The following is a 25868-nucleotide window of genomic DNA, read 5'->3' as shown; positions in this document are numbered from 1 at the left end:
CAATACATTTATAATAAAGTACAGAAGTTTTAACTATACAACCTGATAAGTATTTTAATTTTTAGATTTTCTTTTTATTATTAGTGATTTAATAATGATTAACAGAACTGTAGGATAAGAGGGGTACAATTCCTCTTTCTACCACCAGAGTTTCATATCCCATTCTCTCTATTGGAAGCTCCCTTACTCTTTATCCCTCTGGGGGTATGGACAAAAAAATTCCTCATGGGTTGCAGAAGGTGGAAGGTCTGGCTTCTGTAATTGCTTCTCCACTGAACATGGACATTGGCAGGTCGATCTATACCCCTAGCCTGTTTCTACCTTTCCCTAGTGGGATAGGGATCCGGGAAGGTAAGGTTCCAGGATACATTGGTGAGGTCGAATGCCCAGGGAAGTCAGGATGGCATCATGGTAGCGTCTGCAACTTGGTGGATAAAAAGCAGTAAGATGGGCGCTGGGCAATAGAGCTATGGGTTAAGTGCACATGGCACAAAGTGCAAGGACCAGCATAAGAACCCTGGCTCCCACCTGTAGGGGAGTCTTCACAGGCGGTGAAGCAGGTCTGCAGGTGTCTCTCTTTTTCTCCCCCTCTGTCTTCCCCTGCTCTCTCCATTTCTCTCTGTCCTATCCAACAATGACAGCAATAACAAAAACAATAATAATAACAATGAACAACAAGGGCAACAAAAAAAAAGGAAAAAATGGCTTCCAGGAGCAGTGGATTCGCAGTGCAGGCACCGAGGCCCACTGATAAACCTAGAGGCAAACACACACACACACACACACACACACACACACACACACACACACACACACACAAAACAGTAAGATATAAAGCAGGACAATTTGTTTAATAATCAGGTACCTAAAGATAAGAATAGGTCAGATGAAACTATGGGTCTTTGTATGGGAAGAAGCTAGGCAGTCTGTTTTAGATATATTCCAAAGGGTCTATTGCTTTAGTCATTTTTGCCTGAGCCCAATAGCAGACATGCAGGTGGGCCAAGACTATTGTCTGGGAAGATGGTTTCAGAGTTGAGAAAAGAAATAGAAAGCTGGATTAGGGCAGAGAGTAGCTCCCAAACAGGAGGAACATATGTAAATATCATTAACTGTTAACCACATTGATCGGACCTGAGGCCTATATCTATTCATATTTAGCAGAGGAGCCTGTGTAACCTCTGTATCCCTGTCAGTTTGAGCCCTCACATAGCTCATGTTCACAATTAGGAAACAACTTGATCAATTTTTGTATGTAATCTCTATGTAATGAACATCTGAATTAACATAAGGAACATTCCAGCTTCTGAAAGGCTCTGTTGTGTCCATCAATTACCATTCCCCATACACCTCAACATTCAAGCACAGTCCTGTTCTATTTTTTTTAGGGATGCCTCAGGTTATACCTATTAACTCCCAGATTAACTGAATTTCTCTAATAAGTCTGATTCCAAATGCCCATACATAAAACACTTTCATCTGTTATCATTTAAAATTGTTCCTTCAGTACAGATCCTGTTCTACTTTTCAACACATATACATTTTTGAATTTTAATTAGTTATTTAATATTGATTTACAAAATTATAAGATAATTGGGGTATAAGTCTACACTGTTCCCACTGCCAAAGTTCTGTGTTCTTATCCCCTCCAATTACTCCAAACTAAAGTAATTCTCCCAAGGTCATAGATATGTGTTTAAATTTATATCACTATCTATCTATACCTATATCCATATTGCCCATTTTGCTATGGGAATGCCTTCACTTCCTAAGTCACACCTATTACTGCTTCAGATCCTTCCTCCCCTCCACTCCCCTTCTCTCTCAGATAAGAGAAACAGTGTCTAACTTCCTCTGGTATTTTTCCAGATGCACATCCCTTTCAATGATGGTATAACACAATTCCTGGTGTATACACTTAGGGTCCTGATGTAATTGGAGTCAGAGCCCTCTGGTCATCTTTCCATATCATTTACCTCTCTGGGTGTATGGACCAAAATTCTTTCTGAGGGTACAGATGGTGGGAGTTATTTATTCTCCACTGGACATAGGTTTGGCATTTCTATCCATACCTCCCAGCCTGTGTCTATTTTTCCCTAGTAGGGTAGGGCTCTGAAGAGGTGAAGTTACAGGTGACATTGGTAAGGTCATGTGCCTAAGGAGACCAGGATGGAATCATAGCAAATGCAACTTAGTGGCTAAAAGGCAGTAAAGATACAAAGTAGGACAAAATGTTTAATAAATAGTAGCCAGAAAGTAGGAATAGAGCAGATAAGAATAGAAAGTTGGGGCAGCTTGGAATGCTCCTACTCATGACCACAGAATGTGAGCTCAGATCTACAGGGATGTAGAGGTCACATAGGCTCCTAAGCTGAATATGGGCCCCAGATCACATCAAATTAATGGGGTTTATAGTCAACAATATTTATACACCTTTCCCATATTTGGGAGCTACTCTCTTCTCTGATCCAGCTTTCTGGTCCTTTTTCCAACCATAACGTAATCTCCCCAGATAACAACTTGGATCCACCTATATATCAGATTCCAGGCTTTGGGGGAAAAAAATCTAGTATATCCACAGGCCCTTTGAAATATAACTAAAATATGCCTATTAGCTACCTACAAAACGGAGACTCCCCCCAAGTTTTCATCTGCACTGCTCCAGCCTTCAGGTTCATGATTAGTCAACAACTTGTTTGGCTTTATACGTTAATTCTCTTTTCAGCCACCACATTCCAGATGCTAGCATGATGCCAACCAGACTTCCCTGGACAGACAACCCCACCAATGTATCCTGGAGCTCCAATTCCCCAGAATCCCGCCCCACCAGGGAAAGAGAGAGGCAGGCTGGGAGTATGGACCAACATGTCAACGCCCATGTTCAGTGGGGAAGCAATTACAGAAGCCAGACCTTCCACCTTCTGCATCCCACAATGACCTTGGGTCCATATTCCCAGAGGGCTGAAGTATAGGAAAAGCTATCGGGGAATGGGATGGGATATGGAGTTCTGGTGTGGGAATTGTGTGGAGTTGTACCCCTCTTATCCTATAGTTTTGTCAATGTTTCCTTTTTATAAATAAGTTAAAAAAAAAACATGTACTTCGGGGAGTCGGCAGTAGCGTAGTGGATTAAGCGCATGTGTCGTGAAGCTCAAGGACCAGTGTAAGGATCCGGATTGGAGTCCCTAGCTCCCCACCTGCAAAGGTGTTACTTCACAGGCAGTGAAGCAGGTCTGCAGGTGTCTGTCTTTCTCTCCCCCTCTCTGTCTTCCCCTCCTCTCTCCATTTCTGTCTGTCCTATCTAACAATGATGACATCAATAACAACGATAATAATAACTACAACAATAAACAAGGGCAACAAAAGGGAAAATAAATAAATAATTTTTAAATTCGTACTTCCAAATCTGTATGATAATAAATTTATATTACTATTAAAAAAAGAATAGAGATTTTAGGGTGGAAAGGATCTAGGAAGTCAATTTTAGGTATATTTCTAGGGGCCCATGACTTTAGTAATCTTTGAGCTTGATGGCTAACATGGAAGTAGACTAAAAATATTGTCTGGGAAGATGCTGTGAGAGTTGAGAATAGAACTAGAGAGCTGGATTAGGGCAGAGAGTATGCTTAAAGAAAGTATATAAATACAATGTGTTTACCACATTGATCTGACTCAGGCCCCATATATATTCACATTTAGCACAGGAACCTGGGTAACCTCCACATCTCTCTCAGACTGAGCTCATAGTTAGTGGTCACAGGTGGAAACATTCTGGGATGTACTCAATTTAGGGCCCATCTTCCTTGAGTGGCAAAATAGGCTGATCCAACCTCCCTTCAAAGAGTAGGACAGTCCTTACCATTGTTAGTTTATAGTAAGCTGAGGTCCTACCTAGAGAGGCTCACAAAAGAGCTTCTGATGACATTCCTGACGGATATAACCAGTGGTGGTAGAGAGAGGGATCTATTAGAGGTCTGGGCCCATAGTATCTCTGGGGGAATTCAAGGGTTCCCTGATTAGAACCTCAAGTCAACACCATATTTTTGCTTGTTCTTGACTGTGTGTGTGTGTGTGTGTGTGTGTGTGTGTGTGTGTGTGTGTGTGTGTGTGTGTGTGTGTGTGTGTTGGACAAAAACATTTATTTCCCTTGCCTAAATATTTGGTTTACAGGGTAGGCCTATGTTTAGTGAAATTGTGTGTGTGTATTTAAAGATTATTTATTTATGTTTGTTATCTCCTACACATCAGTGCTCCAGGTCAACTTTCTTTCTTCTTCTTTTTTTAATCTTTATTTATTTATTGGATAGAGACAGCCAGAAATTGAGAGAGAAGGGGGCAAAAGAGAAGGCGAGAGACAGAGAGACACCTGCAGCCCTGCTTCACCACTCGAGATGCTTTCCCCATGCAGGTGGGGACCGGGGGCTTGAACCTGGGTCCTTGAGTATTACAACACGTGGACTCAACCAGGTGCGTCACCGTCTGGTCCCCAGGTCAACTTTCTTACAGAGACAGAGAGAAAAAGTGAAAGACACTATAGCAGTAAAGCTCCCCCCAGTGCAGTGGGACCAGGCTTGAACTTGGTTAGCATATGTGGTAAAGCAGGCACTCTCCTAGGTAAGTCATTTTGTAATATATATAATCTTAACCCATCTGTGTTATCACTGGGATTCAGTGCCTGCACAAGTCCGCTATTCCCAGTGGCATTTTTTTTCACTTTTTTTAGAAGTTGAGAGATAGGGTAAGAGAGAGATAGGGAGACACCTGCAATACTGTCTACTACTCATGAAGCTTCCCCCTTATAAGTAAAACCAGAGACTTAAATGCATGGTAACACAGCACTCTCAAGGATGCACCACTGTTTGACCCTGCTTTATATATTTTTAATTAAGCTGTTAAGATCTTTCAGCTGTCCTCAAGGAAGTACCTACTCAAAATGTTTTCCCATATTTAATTTTAGATGTTTTTCTTAGAGATTTTCTCTTTTTAAAAAGATTTTATTTATTTATTAATGAGAAAGATAGGAGAGAGAGAGAGAGAGAAAGAACCAGGCATCACTCTGGTACATGTGCTGCCAGGGATTGAACTCATGCTTGAGAGTCCAATGCTTTATCCACTGCACCACCTCCCAGACCACAAGAGACTTTCTTTTAAAGAACAAATATTTTATTATTTTTAAACATTTATTTATTAAGAGAGAGGAGGAGAAAGGACCAGAGTGCAGCTCAACTCTGGTTTACAGTGATACAGAGGATTGATTATTGAATTTGTAGCTTTTGGGGCCTCAGACAGACAAGTTGATACTTTAACAGGCTGAGCTATCTCTTTGGCCTGGGATTTTCTTTATATATTGTTAATGTAAGATCTTTATTGTAAATATGCTATACAATATTTACTCCTAGTCTTAACCTTTTCTTAATAGTATTTTGTTTTTAAGGTAAAGACAGAGAGAGAGAAAGGTAGAGAAAATGAAAGAGATCACAGAACTGAAGTTTCCTTCAACATATTGTGGGGGCCAGGCTTGGATCTAGGTCATATGCATGACAAAGCAGTGTATTACCTAAATAAGCCACTTTGCCAACTTTTTTATTTTAATATTTATTATTTATTAGATAGAGATGGAAATTGAGAGGAGATGGGGAGATAGAGAGGGAAAGAGACAGAGAAATACCTGCAGCTCTGCTTCACCACTCATGAAGCTTTTGCCCTGCAGGTGGGGACCAAGGGCTTGAACCTGAGTCCTTGCACATGGTTATGTGTGTGCTTAACCAGTGCGCCACCACCTGGCCTCATTTTGCCAGCTTTCTTCATATCTTTTATGAATAGTTATTAGTTTTAGTGAAACCAACTTTGTAATCTTATTTTTATGATTGTGTGTGTGTGTGATATCAATTTAAGAAATCACTGTATACAACCAGAAGGTGATGAATTCCTAATTGAGTGCAAGTTTCATTAAAGGTCATTGTATCATTTGGATTTTCTATTTCTTGATTTCTTAGCACTTGTTTTGCAAGATAATTGCTATGAAACATAAATAAGATAATGAAGTATTTCCTTTGGCTTTAACTTGCTAAATGCTCAGAAATTATCTGACATCTTTCTTTTTTTATAATGAAGTGTCAGAGATTGAATTTAGAGTCTTATGCATGTACTTTACCATAAGCTACCTCCTTGGCCTAATATTTAATTTGATATCATTACTATGTTGGAGAGAGATAAGCACTGCACCACTAGCAATGAAGTTCTGACTCACTTTGTCTTTCTCACTCTCATGTGAGGCTGGAGATTGAAAACAGAGAATCATGCATGCAAAGGAGGACTTTACCAATGAGTCACCTCCTTGGTCCCTGGCTGACATTATTGCTAATTAGCTCCATGTTTGTCACAGGCAAATATTACTTGCATGATAATGTTTCTTCCTCCTAATATTTAATCTTACAATAAAATATAATCATTTAGTAGGAACTAGAAGAAAATGTAATAGTATATTCAGGAAAATTCACATTTCTTTTTGGATTTAATAGCCTTCCACACAAGGGTCCGATACATTAATGCATTATGTATGTACAATACATACATGATATAACCACATATGTGCATGTGCTTTCCTTACACTTACATAAATGTATATAGTGACAATGTATTACAATTTTAATAACAGATATTTATATGTCCCCCTGAAGGAAAGGTTTACTTGAACTCCAACTTTTAAGAGAGGCAGCATAACATGATAATTAAAAAAGTACAAGTGGGGCTGGGCAGTGGTGCACCTGGTTGAGTGTACACGTTACAGTGTACAAGGACCCAAGTTCAAGCCCTTGGTCCCCACCTGCAGGGAGGAAGCTTCACAAGCGGTAAAATAGGGGTGCAGATGTCTATCTCTATCCCTCTCTATCTCCTTCTCCCTGTTTCAATTTATCTCTGTCTCTACCCAATAATAAATAAATGAAATATTTTTTTAAAAAGTGTACAAGTATACAAATCTTGACTCTATCACTGCAGCTAAATAATATTGAACACATTTTTTAAGTTCTCTGGACTTTACTCATTTGGAAGTGGGGATAGTAGTACTATATATCTCAGACTGGCAAAATAGCTGACTTGGGTAGTACACTGCTTTGCCATGCATGCAACCCAGGGAGGAACCCAGCCCCTGCAGCATTGGAGAAAGATTTGGTGCTGTGGTTTCTTTCCCTCACTCTATCTCTGTCTCTCTATTTCCATCTAAAAAAGTCAGCTCTGAATGGTAAAGCCCCTGAGATAACAAAAATATAATAGTGCTTATCTCATAGGGTTGTTGTGAAGAGTAAATAAATGAATACATGGGAGTCGGGCGGTGGCACAGTGGGTTAAGAGCATGTGGCGCAAAGTGCAAGGACCGGTTAAGGATCCCGGTTCGAGCCCCCGGCTCCCCACCTGCAGGGGAGTCACTTCACAGGTGGTGAAGAATGTCTGCAGGTGTCTGTCTTTCTCTCCCCCTCTCTATCTTCCCCTCCTCTCTCCATTTCTCTCTGTCCTATCCAACAACAAACAACATCAACAATGGCAATAATAATAAAATAACAAATAGGAGGGAAATAATAACAAAAGGAGGGAAAATGGCCTCCAGGAGCGGTGGATTCATGGTGCAGGCACCGAGCCCAGCAATAATCCTGGAGGAAAAAAAAAAAAATGAATACATGAAAAGCATCCAATGTTTAACAAATGCTAAGTAAATAGAGTGTGTTCAATAACTACTAGACATTATTATCAGTACAGAGCATTAAACTCCTACTTCGAAGTAATTATACTTAGTTTTAAATGAGGAGACAGTATGAGCATTCATCTTACATAACTTTAATACTAAACTTTGTCTTTGAGTTCACACCTACATTTAATGGTCTTTTGATTTCCCATGTAAAAACTGTAAGTTGCTTACTGTTCACTGAACATTAGGAGATCTGTATCTCCTGTATTTGGAAAACAAATACAGGAGATACAGAAACTCCTCACAAAATTCCTTAAGTTTTACTTTCTGTGTAACTCAGTGTTAGGACCAATACTTAGGGGGATCATAGATGAATTCTGATTTGTATAAACTAGATTTAGAGCTTCCTGATAACATCTAGTATGCTGTTGGTTTATTCATGGTAAATTGCTGAATGCTGACCTCATGTCTTTTGGTGGGTCACAGAGAAGACTTTAGATATAGGTGCCTAGAGATAGTATCATTATGTCCAGTAATAATTTAGATGTCAGGTTTTGCTTATGCTTCACATAGTTTAATGATTTCTAACTTACCACACATTTTCCTCTGTGCTTTGGAGTGTGAAGAGATGCTTTATAGCATCAATGATTCATTGTTGATGTAATTAGGAGAGTGCTTCACAAGTGGAGTCCCCTGACAGCAGCAGCATCACCCAGGAACTTGTTTGAATTGCAGATTCTGAGGCACCACCCCATCTTGTGAATAAGAAGCTCTGAGAAGTGACTAAATCATAGCTTTAAAAGTCCCAGGTGGGCTCCTACACTAAATATGAATGTACATGGGCCCTGGGCCAGATTGATGTGGTCAACAGTTAATTGTATTTCTATATTTTCTTTAAGTTTGACAGCTACTCTCTGCCCCAGTCAAGCTTTCTAGTTTTGTTCTCAAATCTGATTATATCGTTCCAGACAGTATTAGTTCACCTCCACGTTAACTATTAAACTCAGTTAAGAATCACCAAAGTCATGAGCCCCTAGGAATATGCTGGCTCTACTCCTACTTTCTGGTTGCTATTTCTTTTTTTTTTTTTTTTTAATTTTTAAAAATATTTATTTTATTTATTCCCTTTTGTTGCCCTTGTTGTTTTATTGTTGTAGTTATTATTGTTGTTGTCGTTGTTGGATAGGACAGAGAGAAATGGAGAGAGGAGGGGAAGACAGAGAGGAGGAGAGAAAGATAGACACCTGCAGACCTGCTTCACCGCTTGTGAAGCAACTCCCCTGCAGGTGGGGAGCCGGGGTTTGAACTGGGATCCTTATGCTGGTCCTTGTGCTTTGCACCACCTGCACTTAACCCGCTGCGCTACAGCCCGACTCCCCTGGTTGCTATTTCTTAAACATTTTGTCCTGCCTCATAACCTGCTATCTTTCAGACACCAAGTTGCAGATGCTACTATGATTCCATCCTGAACTTTATAGGCAGATGACCTCACCAATGTGCCCTGGAACCTTACCTTTCTTTCTTTTTTTTAAAATTTTTATTTATTTTTAATATTTATTTATTCCCTTTTGTTGCCCTTGTTGTTTTATTGTTGTAGTTATTATTGTTGTCGTCGTTGTTGGATAGGACAGAGAGAAGTGGATAGAGGAGGGGAAGACAGAGGAGAGAAAGATAGACACCTGCAGACAAGCTTCACCACCTGTGAAGCGACTCCCCTACAGGTGGGGAGCCAGGGCTGGAACCGGGATCCTTATGATGGTGACTGTGCTTTGCGCCACCTGCGTTTAACCCACTGCACTACAGCCCAACTCCCGGAACCTCACCTTTCTTCTTTTTTTTTTTTTAATATTTATTTTATTTATTTATTCCCTTTTGTTGCCCTTGTTGTTTTATTGTTGTTGTTGTTGGATAGGACAGAGAGAAATGGAGAGAGGAGGGGAAGACAGAGAGGAGGAGAGAAAGATAGACACCTGCAGACCTGCTTCACTGCCTGTGAAGCGACTCCCCTGCAGGTGGGGAGCTGGGGTTCGAACCGGAATCCTTATGCCTGTCCTTGTGCTTTGCACCACCTGCGCTTAACTCGCTGCGCTACAGCCCGGCTCCTGGAACCTCACCTTTCTATAGCCCTATCTTACGAGGCAAGGACAGAAACAGGCTAGAGGTACAGATTGACCTGTCAACATCTATGTGCAGTGGAGAAGCAGTTATAGATAACCAAGGATCATTATGGAGTGCAGAAGGTGGAAAGTCTGTCTTTTGTAATTGCTTCTCTGTTGGACATGGGTGTTGGCAGGTCGATCCTTGATCTCACCCTGTTTCTGTCTTTCCCTAGTGGGGCACAGGTCTGGAGGGATGGGGTTCCAGGGCATGTTGGTGAGGTCGTCTGCCTGGGGAAGTCAGGTTGGCATCTTGGTAGCATCTGCAATTTGGTAGTTAAACAAGCATTAAGATATAAAGCAGAACAAATTGTTTAATAGTCAGGAATCTAAAGGTAAGAGTTTAGCAGTGCTCTGGTGATAGACAAACAAATATTTAAAAAAAGAAAGGAAAACAATTAAAATCCTGCCTGGTAAAGATGTACAAAATTGCCGTGTTTCTATTTTAATATTCTAGTCAATAGGTAGAGTTCAGTTATAGCTCAGCATCATTGGAGGCCTGCATTAATAATGAGAATATAGGCTAGATAAAAAATTAGAAGGATCTAAATTCTAGTAGGTCAGTTTGAAATAAGACAAAAATATATTAGCCAAGCATAGAGTTAACATAAGTATCTTTCAAACTATTGACCCTGAAACTATTGACTACTGAAAGCTTTTCCTAAGGACAACTTAGGAATCAATAATGAAGCATAAGTAACTGCTTTGTTTGCCTTACAAAAGATTCTGTAGAAAAATGAATATTTAATGATAGACAAAGCAATATACTAAGTGTAAGAAATAATGGCTTGGGAAAGTAGAAAGATTTTGCTACATAGGAGGATCGAGTGAATTTCAATTAGTCTAATGACAAAGAAAAAGCTTTTAAGTCATTACTTTTATGGCTATTGACTGAAATACTAGTCATGGGTATATTATAAATCCTATTTTCATGATCTACAGAGCTTTACCACATGTGTTTGTAGATAATATATGTTCATTATTATATAATTATCTACCATGGGTTTATGAACCTAAGTTTACTTGCTTTTTTTTTTTTTTAACCTCTGGTTCATGGCAGTCTAGAGGATTGAACCTGGGATGTTGAAGCCTCAGGAATGAATCTCTTTACATAACTAATATGCTACTACCGCCACCCTGGTCTTATCTTTGGTTTATCAATTTTACCTAGGGTACAAAACAGTTATGGTTGAAATGGTTTTTTTTGTTTGTTTTGTTTTTAAAGCCCTAGATATCAGAAAGATAAGGAATCATTAGACCCACAGCAAAAAAAAAAAAAAAAAAAGACAGGTTAGATTTACCTGTAAACAGTAAATTTACAGAAGGCTTGGAATGAATCCAACTGGAAAAATTTTCCCCTTAAAGCAATGGAAGAGGACTAGGAGGTAGTTCACCTCATATAGAGTGCATACTTTACAATAGTAGAGGGTTGGGCTAGAGGCCCCAGCTACACACTGAAGCATCATGCATAACATCAGGAAACCTTCAAGAATAGTGAAGTAGTATTATGGTTTTTGCTTCTTCTCTATTTCTATGTGGAAAATAAACAAACAAAAAAAACAGTCTTCTGAGATTGTTGGAATCATGTAGGTATAAAGCACTGGCACATCTGGGTAGGGGTAGACAACATAATGGCTATGCAAAGAGACTCTCATGCCTGAGGCTCCAAAGTTCCAGGTTCAGTCCACTGCACTATGATAAGCCAGAGCTGAGTAGTGCTCTGGCAAAAAATTTTTAAAAAATTGTGTACACCTATGTTCATAGCTGTTGCTATGTTTTATATTGGTTTGTTCCCCTTCCCCCCAACTCTGAGAGAATGGGTTTGGCTCTTATTAGTTGTGCGCCCCTTTTTCTCCCTGCTCCCTATGCTAAGGACGTGCAGAGTCCCAGCAGCAGAGGGAGAATGATAGGGAAGCACATGGTGTGGTGATTTGCCCGTTCGTGAATAAAGATTAAACTGCAGCTTCTCAGCCCAGCCGTGTGTCCCCGAGTCTCTGGTCGTCTCTGTCTACCACTGTGAAGCTAGCCCGGCCTACTGGAGCCTCCGAAACTTTAACAACACATAGCAGCACATAGCTAAAACCTGGAACCAAACCAGGTGCCCAACAACAGATGAGTAGCTGAGAAAGCTGTGATATATTTACACAATGGAATACTATGCAGCTATTAAGAACAATGAACCCACCTTCTCTGATCCATCTTGGATGGAGGTAGAAGGAATTAAGTTAAGTGAGATAAGTCAGAAAGACAAAGACGAGTATGGGATGATCCCACTCATAAACAGAAGTTGAAAAAGAAGAACAGAAAGGAAAGGAAACTCAAATCAGAATCTGACTGAGTTTGGAGTAGGACACCAAAGTAAAAATATCTGGGTGGAGGGTGAAGGTAGATGTTCAGCTTCACTGCGCTTAACCTGCTGCACTACCGCTTGACCCTCTTAAAATAATAATAATAATAATAATAATAATAATAATAATAATAATAAAGCACTGGCATATCACCACCACCATCATCATAGCAATGAGCTGGAGAAATAATTCACTGTGTTGGGTATATAACTTGAATGTTGTGTGGCTCAGGTTTATCCCTGGCTCCGCATGGCAGATGCTATAATATTGGAGTAAGTTCCAGTAGTATGGTGTCTGTCTCACTTTCTGTCTCTCTCTGCATCTCTGAATGAAATAGTGCCTCTGAGAGGTGAAACTGCACATGTGTTCTTGGTTCCATGGAAGGAAGGAAGGAAGGAAGGAAGGAAGGAAGGAAGGAAGGAAGGAAGGAAGGAAAAATAAAGGAAGGGGAGGGGAGGGGAAAAGAAAGGAAGGGGAAGGGAGGGAAGGGAATGATGGGAGGAGGGAGAAAAGGGAAGGGGAGGAGAAAAGAAAATAGAGGGCAGGGAGTTCAACACAGGACTTACATGCACAAGGTCTCATGATTGATCCTGATACTGAACATGCTTGAGCTGAGTAATGCTTTGGTCTCTCATAACAAATAAATCTGTAAAAAAAAAAAAAAAAAAAAGCAAGAGCTGGAGAGATATCTCACTGGGCAGGGCATGTAACTTGTCACGCAAGTTGTCCAGATTCGAGTTCCAGCACCACTTAGGAGAGCCATGGACACCTGGGAAGCTCCAGAACTGCTATGCCTCTATCCCTCTGTCTAGGTCTAACTGAATTGGGAAGAAAGAGAGAGAGAGAGACAGAGAGAGAGAGAGAGGAATAAAGGTCAGCCTGGAGCACACATGCATCAGGCTCTGGCAAAAGCAAACAAACAAACAAACAAACAAAAAATTGATTTAGTTTTGGAGAGGTAAAGTGACTAGTCTTTTTATTTCCTGAGAAGCTTTTTTTTCCCTAGAGGGTCTAACATTTTTTTAATTAAATCTATTTTTAAATATTTGTATTTATTTATTATTGGATAGAAACAAAGAGAAATTCAGAAGGGAGGGGGAAAGAGAGAGAGAGAGAGAGACACCTGTAGCCCTGCTTCACCACTTACAGATCTTTCCCCCTGCATGTGGGGACCAAGGGCTGGAACCTGGGTCCATGCACACTATAATGTGTGTGCCTGGCCCTCAGGGTCCAACTTTTTTTTAATGAGAGGTAATCACTTTATTTTTCAAAGCTTTATGATTATTGCCATCAGTGTGTGTCAATATAAGTTGTTCTTCTTCTAGCGTTTGCCCTTCTTCCGTAGCCAGTCAACAGCGTCAGGTTGAGCCTGATGTAAAGTTTCGAGACCTCCTTTGAATCTGGAGAGGTGGCAGTCGTTGACTATGTGGGTCATAGTCTGTCTAGCCGCAGGGGCAGTTTGGGTCGTCTCTGGCTCCCCAGCGATGGAACATAGCGGCACACCAGCCATGGCCTGTTCTATAGCGATTGAGGAGGGCCCAATCATAACGTGCTAGGTCAAAGCCGGTTGACGCTTGCAGGGGTCTGTGATGAGGTGTTTGTTCTTTACCTCAGCTGACTGCCAACTCTGTTTCCAAGAGACTGGAACAGAGAAGTTCAGTGTAGGCATAGGGGACCAGATTGGGTGACGAGAGGTCAAGCGTTGGACAGGGTGGGCGAAGATATCCACGTGTATCGGCAGGTCCGGTCGAGCATAGACGTGGGAAATGAACTTAGATGATGCCGCATCCCGACGAATATCTGGCGGGGTGATGTTGCTAAGAACTGGCAGCCATGGTACCGGGGTGGAACGGATGGTTCCAGAAATGATCCTCATGGAGGAATATAATTTGGAATCGACCAAGTGGACATGGGGGCTACGGAACCATACTGGGGCACAGTATTCTGCAGTGGAATAGCATGATGCCAGAGATGATGATCGTAGTGTGGAAGCGCTCGCGCCCCATGAGGAGCTGGCCAGTCTTGCAATGATGTTATTCCTCGTGCCCACCTTTGCTGCAGTTTTTATGAGATGTTCGTGAAATGACAGAGTGCGATCGAGAGTAACGCCAAGATAGACTGGCTGGGCTTCATGCTGGATTCTCGTATCGCCAAACTGCACATTAAGCTCATGTGAGGCTGAGGCACGGTGTAGATGGAAAACAGATGATACCGTTTTTGCAGTGCTAGGGATTAGTGGCCATTTTTTACAGTAATCAGATATCAGAGACATGTCTTTCGTGAGTGTTTCCTCGAGGATGTCAAACTTGGATGCCTGAGTTGCACAGCAGACGTCATCGGTGTAGATGAACTTCCTTGAAGAAGTTTCTGGAAGGTCATTGATATAAATATTAAATAGCGTAGGAGCCAGAACAGAGTCCTGGGGGAGGCTACTTGAGACAAGTCTCCATCTGCTAGACTTGTCACCCAGATGCACCCGGAATCTTCTGTTTTGGAGAAGAAATGATATAGGCCACCCATGGAGGCAGGCATCTTGAGATCTTGACTAGGAGACCACGGTGCCAGACCGTGTCATAGGCTGCTGTGAGATCAACAAAGACAGCACCCATACTTAAATTCTTCTGGAATCCATTTTCAATGTAAACTGAGAGGGCCAGGGCTTGTTCGCAGGTAGATCTTCCTGGGCGGAAACCAGCTTGGGCGGGTGATAGGAATTTCTCTGTAAGAGGAGAAATACGTGACAGAAGCAGCCTCTGAAGGAGTTTGTAACACATGGAGAGGAGAGAAATTGGTCTATAGCTGGCGGCCAGTGTTGGGTCTTTCTTTGGTTTCAAAACCGCTATAATCTTCGCAAGATGCCAAACTTTGGGCATAGACTCAGATTCCAAGATGTGGGACAGGAATGAAGCAAGCCACTTCTTTGCTGCGGGGCCCAGGTTAAGAATGAGTTCTGGGGTGATGTTATCATAGCCAGCAGCTGTTCCTGGTTTAACCCTCTTCAAAGCGTCTTCCAGTTCAGACAGTGTAAAGGGAGAGAGTTTTGGAGATGGACAAGATAACCAGAAGTGGGATGACCACTCATGGGAAATTTCTCTTTTCCAGACTGGGTCGATCTTAGCACGTCCAAATTGAGTTAGGTGACTGGCCACTGAGTTTGGAGATATGGGAGGATGGGAGACAGGAGGGGGTTGGCTGCCGGCACCCAGTCTGTGAAGAAGCTTCCAGGCCTTCCTACTTGAGTGGGTGAAGTTCAGACTTTCCGTGAGTTGTTGCCAGTGGGCTTGGCGTGCTGCATCCAGGGAGGCAATGAGATGGTCACCCACATTTGGGTCGCCCGACTCATCATACTGCTTTAGTAGTTGCTCGCATTCAGCATCAAGACAAGGCGTATAGTTAGCACGTCTCCCACGAGGAATGGCTTGGGAAGCTGCTTTGAAGATGGCTTGGCGGAAGCGCCTGTAGGAATCTTCAGAGGGGATAGAGTTAATTGGAATTGCAGGAATAGATTTGTTGGTAAGATCACTGAACAGACGCCAGTTTGCTTTCCGAAAGTTCCATCTTAGTTTCTCCAAGCACAGAATCAGTGGGAGCTGGAGACCAATGTGGATGATAGCTGGGCAGTGAAGACTGTGCGGGAAGATCTTGAGAACTTGTCTCGTAGCAGGAAAGGCTTGGCCGTTGACTGTGCTAATCCAGCACAGGTCGGGTGACGAGTCTTTATTCCATCTAGCACTGTGAAAAGAGCCTGGCTGTTTGGGATCATATAATAGGGAGAGGTCATTCGCTGAAGCCCAGTCGGCTAAGATAGAGCCGTCAGCACGAGTGGAGGAATATCCCCAGTCTTGGTGATGACTATTAAAGTCTCCAATGTAAACGGCTGGGTGATTCGGGCTAGGTAGGACCTCATTATCCCATGAGGCACTGGGAGGCTTATATACGTTGACGAGCTGAATAGTTCCAATAGTAATGGAGTCATAGAAGGTCGAAGAGGCCGTATGGTAAACGTCCGCAAGACACGATTTGGCGTAGATGGCTCGGCCGTGTTTAGGATGGAGATTATAGCATATTAAATCGAATCCACTGATGGTGAATCGAGCAGCTTCATCGACTGCTATATGTGTTTCTTGTAGGCAGATAACATCTGCCTGATGCTGTATCGCCAGTTGACCAATAAAAACGCATTTGGCAAAGGACAGCCCCTCAACATTAAGTTGGAGGACTCGAAGAGCAGGACCAACAGCTTGAAAGTTGTCAGGAGCTGCTTGTTGCTGGCTTTGAAAGTGACTGGGATCCATGTGGATTCAGTCGGCTAGGAAGGATCATCAGTTTCCCCAATGAATGGGTATTCACAGGATGCACCACGGGAAGGTCGATCCAATGCATCCCAATATAAGTTGTTGAAAGTGCTTATCAGAAAGGCTCTTAAAAAAACAAAACATTTTATTGGAATCAGAAGATAACTCCTGGGAGTTGGGCTGTAGCGCAGCGAGTTAAGCGCAGGTGGCGCAAAGCACAAGGACCGGCATAAGGATCCCGGTTCGAACCCCAGCTCCCCACCTGCAGGGGAGTCGCTTTGCAGGCGGTGAAGCAGGTCTGCAGGTGTCTATCTTTCTCTCCTCCTTTCTGTCTTCCCCTCCTCTCTCCATTTCTCTCTGTCTTATCCAACAATGACAACAACAATAATAACTACAACAGTAAAACAAGGGCAACAAAAGGAAATAAATAAATAAAATAAATATATAAAAAAAAGAAGATAACTCCTCTGGTAGGATGTATTCATCATCATGCATAGCCCAGGTTTGAACCCAGCACCATATGGGGGTGCCGTGGTAACTGGGGAAACTCCAGTGCTTTGTTGTCTCTCTCTTGACATTTTACTACCAGAAATTTTACAAAATAAAACAGTTGAGTTAGGAGTGGAGAAGTCAAGTTAAAGATTTTCATGACTGTGGTCCGGGAGTTAGCGTATTGGATAAGGCACTGGACTCTCGGGCATGAGGTCCTGAGTTCAGTCCCTGGCAGCACATGTACCAGAGTGATGTCTGGTTCTTTCTCTCTCTCCTCCTTTCTCATTAATGAAATAAATAAAATCTTTAAAAAAAATACTTTTATGACTAAGGCTTCAAGGTCCCAGGTCAATCTCCAGTAGCAGTTGTCAGGGCTGAGCAATGTTTTCTTCTCTCCCTCCCTTTCTTCTTTATTCCTTTTCCCTTCCTTTTTTTCTCTTATGAAAAGTAAAATAAAATAAAATAAAATAAAGAATACAAGAGAGCCAAGTGGTTGCGCACTGTCTTAAGCGCACATAGAGCCAAGCGCTAGGACTGATGTTAAGGATCCTGGTTCAAGCCCCTGCCTCCCTGCAGGAGGGTTGATTCACAAATGGTAAAGCAGGTCTGCAGGTGTATATCTTTCTCTCTCCCTCTCTGTCTTCCCCTCCTCTCTTGATTTCTCTCTGTCCTATCCAACAACAAGGACAGCAATAATAACAGTGACAACAACAAGGGCAACAAAATGGGAAAAAAATGGCCTCCAGGTGCAGAGAATTTGTAGTGCAGGCACGAGTCTCAGTGATAACCCTGGAGGCAAATAATAATAATTACAATAATAACAAGAACAACTAAAAATATAAGATGGAAGAGAAAATTTGGAAAAGAACTGAAGAAACGCTACCAAAAGGATTTATTTATTTTTTTAAAATATTATTATTATTTTTTTAAACCAGAGACAAAGCTCAGCTCTGGCTTATGGTGGTGTGAGGGATTGATCTTGGGATTTTGGGGTGTCAGGTGTAAGAGTCTTTTTGCATAACCATTATGCTATCTACCCTTCACCCTCCAAAAGGATTTCTAAGAGAAGAGAGTGAAAGTTAGAAACAGAAAAGATATCAGAAGCAACCAATAGCACAGCTATATACAAGATACTGGGTACTGTACAGCAAACCCTAACAGAAGGACTTTTCAAAGTTAACCCAATTACCAAATAATGTGATGATAACAGTAACTATCGATTGTCTTTTTGAACCCTAAGACAGCAGGAACCTCACATCCCCACTATAGAGCCTCTACTTCCCCCAGTCCTGGAACCATTGGATAGGGCCCACTTTCCCGTATGCCTCTCCCAATCCATATCAAATAATATTACATCTGCCGATCACAACCTAACCAACACAACGATTGCCACCTCAACATGCTTCACTTCAGACTGTGTCCACTTCACGTGTGGAATGACAACTCTTCAACTTCATTACTCGGGTGAGACCTTTCCTTTCAGAGTATACTCTAATTTCATCTCAGGTGGTTCACTTTCTAACAAAGTCCCATAACCTAGATATACACCAGTTTCTGTGAAAGAGAGCATATGTTCACACATATCCGTAAACTACTGCAAAATATATGCCTGAAAGCAGAAGTGCACTAGAGTTTGCAGTGATTACCCCCCTAACACTTCCTCTCCTCTATTCCAAGCTTTGGGTCCATGATTGCTCAACAATTTGTTTGGCTTCGTATGTTAACTCTCTTTTCAGTCACCAGGTTCCAGATGTCATCAGGATGCTGGCCAGGCTTTCCTAGACTGAAGACCCCACCAATATGTCCTGGAACTCTGCTTCCCCAGAGACACACCCTACTAGGGAAAGAGAGAGGCAGACTGGGAGTATGGACCGACCAGTCAACGTCCATGTTCAGCGGGGAAGCAATTACAGAAGCCAGACCTTCTACCTTCTGCAACCCACAATGACCAGAGGGCTAGAGAATGGGAAAGCTATCAGGGGAGGGGGTGGGAAATGGAGATTGGGTGGTGGGAATTGTGTGGAGTTGTACCCCTCCTACCCTATGGTTTTGTTAATTAATCCTTTCTTAAATAAAAAAAGAAAAAAAGAAAAAAAAAAGAAACAGAAAAGATGCAAGAAATATTTAGTGGCAATCTCTGAAGCAGAAATTAAGGGACAGAATAGCCACCACATACTCTATAGAAAAAAATATCAAAAATAACTATTTTTAATTGGGGGGCATACAGTATAGTTGTTGACACATGGGTTCCATCTTTCAATCCTATAAGCATTCTCACTCCTGCTCTCCATTGTGCATGAGGACCCAGCCACCCTCTCCCTATCCCCATTACTTCCTCCCCCTAGAGATCTTTGCTTTCGTGCAATCAAGGACACTTCTTTTTTTGTTTTGTGGAGTCAGGGACATGCACATGTGTGATTTCACCTCTTGGGTTTGTTTTTAGTTCCCCATCCATATAGACATAGAGAAACAGTGTCATAACAACACCCATGTAGTACTGGACTTGAGCCTAGACTGTGCATATGGCAATGTATATTCCCTGACCGCCTAGCTATCTCTTTGGCTCTTTCTTTTTTTTTCCTTCTTTCTTCTTCTTCTTCTTTTTTTTTTTTTAATTTCTTTATTGGGGGATTAATGTTTTACAGTCCACAGTAAATACAATAGTTTGTATATACATAACATTTCTCAGTTTTCCACATAACAATACAACTCTCACTAGGTCCTCTGTCATCCTTTTCCAGGACCTGTACTCCCCCCCACACCCCCTGAGACTTTTACTTTGGTGCAATACAACAACTCCAGTTCAGGTTCTACTTGTGTTTTCTCTTCTGATCTTGTTTTTCAATCTCTGGCCCTTTCAATAACATTTTCTTGAAATTAAGAAATACAAACTTCCTCTCTCTCTCTCTGTCCATATCAGAAAGTTACACAACAAACTTTTGTTTTTTCAACAGCATTTAATTATATTGTTGATGAAAATAATCCCAGATGGTACTTAAAAACTTATACATTACTAGAAGCATTGCTTTCATTTTAGCTTGTCTTACTTAAAGTCAGTTTTCAAAACTCAATACATAACATTATGTGAGGATTTAATGTATGATAATTTTGCAACTTCTAATGAATTAATAAACATAGGCATTAAATGTAAGTGATTACTAACATTATAAATGTGAATCAACCAGACATGTCATGCCCGCTGGTGAGAGAAAACAACACTACCAATGAGATATTTTTTTTCTCTCTTTTTTAAACTTAGTTATTTTATCTAATATAACAGAGAGATATTGAGAGGGGGGTGAGGTAGAGAGGGAGAGAGACAGAGAGACACTTGTAGTCCCCCCCTGCATGTGGGGACCAGGGGCTTGAACCCAGGTTCTTGTGCACTGTAGTGTGTGTGTTCACTTAACCAGGTGCGTCATCACCTGGCCCTTTCTCCCTATCTCCCCCTTTTGTCTCAGTTTCTCTCTATCTCTATAAAAAACAAGTAAATAATTTTTTAAAACAATGTTTACTTTAACATGTTTATTAAGTTATAAATTTTATTTATAGTTGATGTCTCAGCTATATTTTATAATTAAAGTTGTAGCATGAGATTTTATCATTAAAGTTGTAGCATGAGAAATATAGCTAGAAATTGTTTTTTGACTCCAGTCCCCAACACAAGTCTTTTGCAACCCTAGAAATTATCTGAGGGATAAGAGTCACCTTTTGTCACTCATAAGAAGCCCCTTTGAGCACACTAATGAAGTGACTCAGAGTTAGGTCCCTTAATAGCTCCAGGATCAAGCTATGCATCTAGAAAATAATGTGATTAGAGGGTTGGAACTTTGAGTTCCACCCACCAATGTCTGAACAGGGAAGGAGAGCTGCAGGTTAAGTTCTATAAAGATTCTGAACTAGTTCTGATAAACTTCTAGGTTGATGAATGGATCCATGTGCCAGGAGGATGGCACCAATCTATCAGCTACAGAAGCTCCTCTGTTCTTGATCCTGGCCTCACTCTATGTACTTCCACATCTGGTTGATCACTTGTGGCCTTTAGCATGTCCTTTATGATAAACTGGTATATGTAAGTAAATATTCTCTCTCTCTCTCTCTCTCTCTCCTCCAGGGTTATCACTGGGACTCAGTATCTGCACTAAGAATCCACTGCTCCTGATGGCCTTTTTTTTGGTTAAGTTTTTGGATAGGACATAGAGAAATTGAGAGGGAAGGAGAAGATAGAGATAGGAAGAAAAAGATAGACACCTGCTAACCTGTTTCACCCCTTGTGAAGCGACCTCCCCCCGCAGGTGGGGAGACGGCGGGGGGGGGTTGGTATGTGCATTTAACCCAGTGCACCACCATCTGGCTGCCAGTAAATGCTTCTCTAAGTTCTGTGCATTTCTGTAGCAAATTAATTTAATTGTAGAAGGGAGTGGTGGATACGTCCAGTTTATAACCACTTGAGAAACATAGGCGACAACTTGGATATACAACTGGCATATGAGTTAGGGATGAATTTGTGAGTTAGTGTTTAACTTGTAAGGGCTTGATGCTAACTTCAGATAGTTACTAGTATCAGAGCTGAGCTAGATTTGTAGGATACCTTAGGAATAGCCTCTGAGAATAGAATTGCCTAGTGGTATTGGAAAATGCATTTCAGAACAGGTTAAAAAATAAATAAAAACCTTCACAGCATGGCCCAGGCTGTGGCGCACCTGGTAGAGCATATATGTTGCAATGTGCAATGACCCTGGTTCAAGCTCCCTGTCCCCACCTGCAGGGGAAAAGCTTTATGAACAGTGAGTGAAGTGGTGCTTCAGGGTATCTCTCTGTCCCTCCCCTACTTGTCTTGATTTGATTTCTCTCTGTATCAAATAAATAAAAAAATATTCCTATATTTCTGGATGCAAGGTTTCAACTTGTTCAAATAATATTAAAAGGGCTAATTCTAAGTACAGTAGTATTTTAGTAGAAACTATTAGTTATTGCAGGGAATATTCAAAGTCTTTAAATAGGTAACTGGATATTTTCACTAATAGTATTATCTATTTTTGCTTTTTAACTTATTATCTTTCCTCCTTTTTTTCTCATAGAGACAGTGAAAAACAGAGAGAGAGAGAGAGAGAGAGAGAGAAGGAGAAGGGCAGAGAGGGTAAGAGAAGAGACACCTGCAGAACTATTCCACTGCTCATGAAGATTCCTTCCTGGAGGTGGGAACTGAAGGTTTCTCTCACCTGGTAACATGGTCACTCTACCAGGTGCAGTACTGCCCAGTCCTCTGAAACATTATTTGACACTAAGTATCATTAAGAGAGAAATGAGACTGTTTCTTGGTACTAGAGGTATGTAGTGGGATACAGAAAATATGAGAATTTACATATTTCTGTTTGTCCATCTATCTGACCACCTACCTATTTATTTTTAATCATTGTTTTTTATTGTGTATAGTTTATCTTGTACCTACTGTATCAGTACTCTGGTGTGTAGTACTTTGGTGTATATAATACTCTGACATACTTCATAATGTATTTATGTACTTTATAAGTAAATAAGCATTGGGCATACATACTCAGTTTTTCTTAATAGTCAGGGAAGTATCAGCATAAAGTATAGAGGTCATGGATCTACTCACTTACACATTTAGGGTGCAAGCTGAAATCCTGGAATGAGGAAGAGTGAAACCCCATGTTAGGTTGGCGGAAATGTTGTTTGGGGTGGGTCCTTCATAGCTTCAAGTTCATAACCAATGGGAAGGGAAATGAGTGAGGTCAGTAATTCCAAACAGAAGATGCTATACAAATCATAAATGCATAAATAATATCATTAAGATTATCTTCAGGAAAACACAAAGCAGAACTTGGACTGGAGTTGGTGTATTGCACCATAGTAAAAGACTCTGGGGTGTTGGGGAGAGGTTCAGGTCCTGGAACAGGATGGCAGAGGACCTAGTGGGGGTTAAATTGTTATGTGGAAAACTGAGAAGTGTTACACATGTACAAACCACTTTATTTTACTGTCGACTGTAAACCATTCATTCTTTAATAAAGAGAAAAAATTTAATTAAAAAAAGAAAAAAATTATCTTCGGGAGTTTCTAGAGCAGTTTTTAAATTAGTAGGAATTAACCATAATTTTCTAGGAACTCAAGATCAAAAGTGGGGTGGGGTAGATACCATAATGGTTATGCAAAGAGACTCTCAAGCCTGAGGCTCCAAAGTCCTAGGTTCAATCACCCATACCACCATAAGCCAGAGCAGAGTAGTGAATGCTCTGGTTTTAAAAAAAAAAGGAGCCTGGGAGTCTGGCGGTTGTGCAGTGGGTTAAGTGCAGGTGGCACAAAGCGCAAGGACCAGCATAAGGATCCCAGTTTGAGCCATTTCTCTATCCATTTCTTTCTGTCCCATCCAACAACAATGACATCAATCATAGCACTACAATAAAACAACAAAGGCAACAAAAGGGAATAAATAATAAATAAATATTTAAAAAATCTTTAAAAAAAGGAGTCCAAAACTGAAGAACAAAAGTGTATTTATCTAGAATAGACAAAATTTTGATGGTGCTAAATTACAGTCTTATAGTTTGACCCCTCAGTATTCTAGATTAAAAGAATGCAAAATGTCTTCCTTTTCTCTAACTAACCAAGCACTGACTTACAATATCAGCACATTGCAATGCCAATTAGGCAAACATGGTTTTTGTCTATGGTCACATACATATATAACATAAAAATAGTGATAATATTTTTTTGGGGGGGTTCCCTTTTAGATTGCCAGTACGTGCTTTGAAGAGTAATTATATTTTGAGGAATGCTTATGTAATAGTATGAGGATTAACTTCTGTTGTTCATTAATTTATAGTTCTTCCTACATCACTATGATTTGTAAACACTTGTTAGACTCTGTAGTACTTGGTTCACTTGACTGTATACCATTTGAATGTTAGGGGCTATGTGGAAGGGTGGAGATGTCAATCAATAGACCAGGCCTGGGTGTTGCATACTAGTCACAATGTAGCACGACTGAATTGATTAGGCATCATTAGTTGATACTCTACACTCTTTTCCTGTTGATTAATGATCAATTAGCAGGGCCCAAGAGGGATGGGGGCAAGTTGGAAGGATGCTTGCCACTAGCTCTCTGAGGGTTTACAGCTGGTCGGTAGAATAAGGCCAGGAACATAAAATAAAAACAGGTTCAAAAAGCTTGAGTAGGCTATGATAATCTGAATCTTCAAAGCTACAGTCCTGTTACTATATTTGTCATGAAGTGACACATTCTTTGAAATGGAAACTACATCCCCTTTTTAAGGGAAGACTCCATCCGGTTGGGACAAAAACTACCCAAGTACAACTGTGACATAGTTAATGATTCATTGTCAAGAGTGGTTTACACAGATCAGAGGATTCTTTAGTCATGACATTTTAAGAACTCAAAGTAAACATTTTCTACATGATTGCATAACAAACTAGTAATGCTATTTTTTTTATATATTTTTTATTTAAGAAAGGATTAGTGAACAAAAGCATAAGGTAGGAGGGGTACAACTCCACACAATTCCCAACACCCAATCCCCATAACCCACCCCCTCCCATGGTAGCTTTCCCATTCTCTGTCCCTCTGGGAGCATGGACCCAGGGTCGTTTGAGGGTTGCAGAAGGTAGAAGGTCTGGCTTCTGTAATTGCTTCCCCGCTGAACATGGGCATTGACTGGTCGGTCCATACCCCCAGTCTGCCTCTCTCTTTCCCTAGTAGGGTGTGACTCTGGGGAAGCTGAGCTCCAGGACACATTGGTGGGGTCTTCAATCCAGGGAAGCCTAGCCAGCATCCTGGTGGCATCTGGAACCTGGTGATTGAAAAGAGAGTTAACATATGAAGCCAAACAAATTGTTGAGCAATCATGGATCCCAAGCTTGGAATAGTGGAGAGGAAGTGTTAGGGAGGTACTCACTGTAAACTCTAGTGTAGTCCTGCTTTCAGGTATATATTTTGCAGTAGTTTATGGATACGTGTGCACATAAGCTCTCTCTCACAGAAACTGGTGTATATCTAGGTTATGGGACTTTGTTAGAAAGTGAACTACCTGAGATGAAATTAGAGTGTACTATTAAAGGAAAGGTCTCACCCGAGTAATGAAGCTGAAGGGTTGTCATTCCACACGTGAAGTCTCTGGATACATTCTGAGGTGAAGCATGTTGAGGTAGCAATCGTTGCTTTGGTTAGGTTGTGATCGGCAGATGCAATGTTATTTGGTTTGGATTGGGAGATGCATACGGGAAAGTGGGCCCTATCCAAGGGTTCCAGGACTGGGGGAAGTAGGGGCTCTATAGTGGGGATGTGAGGTTCCTGCTGTCTTAGGGTTCAAAAAGACACTCAATAGTTAATATTATCATCACATTATTTGTTAATTGGGTTAACTTTGAAAAGTCCCTTTGTTATGGTTTGCTGGACAGTACCCAGTATCTTGTATATAGCTGTGCTATTGGAAGCTTCTAATCTACTTGGTCTAGGCTTTTGAGAGAGTCCGCATATCAAATACATAGCCTATATATTAAAAAGATTCAGTTTGTCTTTTGAGAAACTTTGAGACATACAATTGATTTCCCCCTCTCATATTAATTAACTACTGATTTATATGTCTACATTTTGCTAGGAGTGTACATAAACACCATTCCCACCACCAAAGGACTGTGACCCATCCCTCCCACCCACTCCCACCCCCCACTGGCCCAGGAAGCTACATGCCTACCCCTCACCACTGGGTTTTTACTTTGGTGCCGTACTTAAAATTTGATCAGGTCCTGCTTTTAGTTTCCCTTTCAGATCTTCTTAGTCAGCTTCTGTTGATAAGTGGGATCATCCCATACTCGTCTTTATCTTTCTGACTTAGTTCACTGAGCATAATTC

Source organism: Erinaceus europaeus, chromosome 2 (assembly GCF_950295315.1).
Source record: "Erinaceus europaeus chromosome 2, mEriEur2.1, whole genome shotgun sequence".
NCBI classification, from domain to species: domain Eukaryota; kingdom Metazoa; phylum Chordata; class Mammalia; order Eulipotyphla; family Erinaceidae; genus Erinaceus; species Erinaceus europaeus.
This window is presented reverse-complemented; position numbering follows the sequence as displayed.